General features: G+C 32.8%; 1 protein-coding gene across 1 annotated transcript in view; it reads right to left on the bottom strand.

Annotated features, from left to right (window-relative positions):
* The window catches only part of LOC118737228 (pyruvate kinase), a 30,491-nt gene extending 30,315 nt beyond the window's left edge, over window positions 1-176 (bottom strand). The window contains exon 1 of the mRNA XM_036467601.1: window positions 28-176. The gene's annotated coding sequence lies outside the window, so the exon portion shown is untranslated. The remainder of the gene's footprint in view (window positions 1-27) is intronic.
* Between the last annotated feature and the right edge of the window lie 4,325 nt (window positions 177-4,501).

Consider the following 4,501-nt stretch of genomic DNA (forward strand, 5'->3'; position numbering starts at 1 on the left):
TTTTTTTTACCACTCCATGAAATTTACCTTAATTTAACTACAAATGCAATTTGCCAATAAAGAGAACAAAATGGTGCGCAATTGAGACCGGCAATTTCGTGTTTAAAACCGTGTATGGAATTTTCTGCACTGAACTGAGAACCACTTTGATCAAAAGCTGCTTGAGCACTGAATGGAAAAAATGAAGCGAAGTGAGCTTCCAAAGCCAGAGGCGCATGGAAACGATAACAGCTAAAAAAGCAAATATTAAAAAAAAATGATTACATACAAATACATGCTCCCGCAAGAATATACCCCGCAGGGAAAACCGAGTTAGTGAACTACTAGTACAAAACTAGTACGATTTAGAAGAAAACGAACCACTTTGCTCAGCTTGTTGCGAAAGGGAGGAGTTTCTTCGAAAAAGCTCATGTGAGTTGTGGTGACTATGGATTATTAAAACCACCTAATAAAATAGATTAAAATACACAAGATATTTCTATGGCACTTCTTCATAAAGATATACATTCAATAGCAGGAATAAAAATTTGAAGGACCTAATAAAATTAAAAAAAGCGCTGAACATGGCATCGAACAGGGGACGATAATTTCCCCTACCATGAAGATGATTTTCGTTTTACGAAATTTGTGGGTCCCTCCATCTGTGCAATAACATCAAGAGGGGAGCCTCGGCCAAACACATAGCAAAAAGTGCAAAAAAAATATATAAAATATAGGAGGTCTCTGTATGTATGTTTTGAAAACAGATTTTTTTTCAAGATTTTCTTGTGAAAACAAATATATTTTCTCTGTAAAAAAGATTTTATTAAAAAAAGTCAGATTTTTTCGGTAAATAAATGAAGGCAAATATTTTCCTTCATATTTAAAAAGATGTTTGTTCTTATTATTATGTACAATCAAAACTACTTTTCTTTTTAACCTGAATTTTTAGAACGCTTTTGGGTATGCAGTTTTATAGCCCACACAATTTTAGTCTGATGAAATTTTTTTTTGGTGAAAGATTTTTGCACTTTTTTCCATATAAGCATGAATTTTTTGTGAAATGTGAAAATGTGGGAGAACGTTAGCAACAAAATTTCAAAAAATCAACACCAGTTTTTGTAAATTGAACTTGATATATAAAAAAAGCAGTCTCCAAAAAATCTTAAAAATCAACGCGATTTTTAGACGGTTGGAACTTGCGCCTCATTAGACTAAAATTGTATGGGCTATAAAACTGCATAACCAAAAATGTTTTAAAGATTCAGATTAAAAAGTTTAAGTTTTGATGAAAATTTGTTGAATTTTCCTAAATTTTGTATAACGGTTGAACGTCTGATTTATGTATATGTTTTTGGTTAAAACTTGGACGGTATATTTATAGAAAAATAACTAAACAAAATTAGGTTCGAAAAACATTACGAATATTAAAAAAAATTAACACGTGGTCATTTGTTTAAGTCACTGTAAGTAGGTATGTATGTAAGTACATCAGGGTGGGCCAAAATAAGTAAAGTCGGAATTTTAATGCTCTCACCAACTAGGATTGTTCTATATCGAAAAAAACATATACCCTTTTTTATACCCGAGCGCACTTGTGCACAAGGGTATTATAACTTTGTTCACATAACGGTTGTTTGTAACAGGCAAAACGAATCGAGATAGATATAGACATATGTATACATAAATGATCAGGATGAAAAGAGAAATCGATTAAGCGCTGACTGTCTGTCCGTCCGTCCGTCCGTCCGTCCGTCCGTCCGTCCGTCCGTCCGTCCGTCCGTCTGTGCACACGATAACTCGAGTAAAAATTGAGATATCTTAACGGAACTTGGTATATGCACTTCTTTCGGGCGTAGGACGGATGGTATTGAAAATGGGCAAAATCGGACAATAACCACGCCTACCTCCCATATAACGGTAATTTTAAGAAATACGAAAACTGCGATATTTTAGTAACTACTGAAGCTAATTCACTCAAAATTGATATTTACAATAACTTTTAGACGAAAAATAAGAATATTAAAAATTTTTGGAAAATGGGCGTAGCCACGCCCACTTATGGTTACATGTGTATATCTTGGTAACCGCTGCACCAATTTCTTCCAAATTTGGCACGGTTATTAACCTTGGTATAACATACGAAATGGCCGAAAATTTTTAAAATCGGACAATAACCACGCCCACATCCCATATAACGGTAATTTAGAGAAATACGAAATCTTCGATAAATCAGTAAATATTAAAGCTAATTTATTCAAAATTGATGCTTGCAACAATTCTCTACCAAGAAATACGCTTAAGAGAAAATTTTGAAAAATGGGCGTGGCACCGCCCACTTATGATCACATATATGTATCTCGGTAACCGTTCTAGCAATTTGTACCAAACTCGGTGTGGTTATTGTGCTTGCCACATAGAAGCAAAACGTTGAAAATTATTGAAATCGAACTAAAATTACGGCCCCTTTCCATGTAACAGTAAATTTCAGAAATGCTTGAAACTTCAATATTTCGAAATTTAAGGACAATAATTTACTCAAAATGGATACACCCCGGTTTACCATGTAGCGGTAGCTTTCGGAAAGGTGAAAAACATATATTTAATACTTGCGCCGGGTATTTAATGTTCGGCTCCGCCCGAACTTAGACTTTCTTACTTGTTTTATTTAAATGCATTTTTTGCATAGTACGGTTAACTTTAGAATTATCCAGGCACTAGCTTGTACAGTTTTCATCTTTCTCGACAAAATGTATTTATTAAAAAGTTTAATAAACAAAATAAATACTATCTTAGTAAGGTTAAATATGTATACTTTTTCTCGAAATTTTATTTTATGCAATTTTGTAATCTTTGAATAGCCGGATCCAACGACGAAAGGTTAAAAAGTCTCCATACCATTTCCATTAAATTTCGGCATGTTATACCAAATTAAAAGCTTTCAGACGCCTTTTGAAGCAAAAGCATGTTCCATTCTTTATATCTTTAGTAGGTGTCTTTGTTCCTAATAAGCGACCTTATTTGGCATTCACCCAGCTTAGCGGCTATTAAATGATCTATTGTTGGACAAAGCGCTCTCAGAATAATTTGAATTTCAATAATGAAATGATATAAAATACGACTACATACATATGTAAGCCTTTGAGATTTACTAGCCGACTGCCGCTACATACAATAATACACACAAAAGCATAATTATGTATACGACTTTTTTGAATATCTGCTGTAAGCTGAGCTGTCAAATATGGCTTAGATGATGGCTCACGCAAGCTAACATCTGCATATAAATGGCAAGTAAATAAGTTTATAGTTGGAAAAAATGGTTCGTTTTTTCTAAGAATAATACAATAATAACAGTATTATTTAATAACAAATAGAAAACGCAATGCTTAAATTAAAATCTAAACAAGTAAGAAATATATCTTGACAGAGAGCTGAATAATTGCCCATATGATTAGTTTTAAAAGTTAATTTATGGCTCATTAACTTATGCGACATGACTACCGGTTCTAGCGAGGTGTGGATTTTTAGAAAGCAAATATACATATTCTTTCTCTATACATTGACCGATTTGGCATGCTTTTTTATTCAAATCACATCACATCACGTCATGACACACCACATGTATGTATGTATGCACATATCACACACCATTAGATCCGATCAAACTAGATCGTATAAAATCACATTAATCATATCATATCACATCAGGTCTCAAAGTATCAGAATTTGATCAAATGAGATTTCAATTTCGTACAGATCAGATCAGATCATAACATGCCAGACGACGTCGCATCAGATTATAGGTCATATCAGATTGTGTACGGCGTATCATATCACATAACATCACATCACATCGTGCATATCATATCAAATCGGTCACGAGCCTCATCAGGGAATTGTGAATTCTGGCAGCTAACTTGAAAGCTCTTTTCTGTGGTACAAAGCTCAATAAAAAATATTAAAAATAAAAATGTTAATAAGCCACAATAACATTGACAAATACATAGTTTAGGAAGAGCCTGCCTGAAACTATACAAAAAAGCTAATAAGCAAATGGATGCATAGAATTGACAACAACAACCACGCTGTCGAGTTTAAATAGCGGCAAATCAGCTGCACTTGATAGTAGTTGGTTGAATAAGGAAAAATGAATTAGCAACAAGAGTTTACGGGATGTACATAGCTCAGTGGTTAACGCTTCTGACTTTGAACATCGAACAAAAAGAAGTCTGATGAGGAGATGTGGTGATCTCCGAAATAGTTGCTATAACTTCTACCGCTTAGACTTTGTTGCTTTTTCAATTTTTCGTAATAAATAATCGTGGTACCAAGCTCAATAAAAATATTAAAAATATTATTATTATTATTTATTAGGAAATGTCAATTTTTTTTATTCCATTTAATCTTTAGAAACTTATAAAAAAATGTATACTTAATATTTTGATTTTATTGTTTTAAAAAGAAAAATATATATTTTTTAATTTTATAAAATGTTTAGATTTTGTTTTGACACTTTTTT

Source organism: Rhagoletis pomonella, unplaced genomic scaffold (assembly GCF_013731165.1).
Source record: "Rhagoletis pomonella isolate Grant_MI unplaced genomic scaffold, Rhpom_1.0 Rhpom_scaffold_00004, whole genome shotgun sequence".
In the NCBI taxonomy this organism is placed as follows: Eukaryota; Metazoa; Arthropoda; class Insecta; order Diptera; family Tephritidae; genus Rhagoletis; species Rhagoletis pomonella.